Source organism: Palaemon carinicauda, chromosome 7 (assembly GCF_036898095.1).
Source record: "Palaemon carinicauda isolate YSFRI2023 chromosome 7, ASM3689809v2, whole genome shotgun sequence".
NCBI lineage: Eukaryota > Metazoa > Arthropoda > Malacostraca > Decapoda > Palaemonidae > Palaemon > Palaemon carinicauda.
Genome location: NC_090731.1, coordinates 144399333 through 144399699, shown reverse-complemented (window position 1 = coordinate 144399699; position 367 = coordinate 144399333).

Below are 367 nucleotides of genomic sequence, written 5' to 3'. Positions count from 1 at the left end.
AAATGGTATGATATTCACATCAGACGTCGGAGCGAGAAATCAATATTCAGAACAGGACGAAGAATATGATTGATTATAAGTTTTGTTTATAATAATTCCAGAGGAGAGTGGACTGCTGAAGACCAGAAAGGATAGCAATATTCAATGCATGATAGAATCTCCCCTTTATAATAAAGAGCTACATGTCTGGGTATAGTATATAGATATATTTACTTCCTGTCGCGCTCAGCTGCATTAACAGACGTATGACAACCCGGTCTCTCCCCGTCCCTCTGATAGAAGGAAGAGGGAGTAGCTATTCCCTGGTTAGAGGGAGTACCCTGAGAGGTACACTCGGAAACCACAATCTCCTACAAATTGGCAAAAC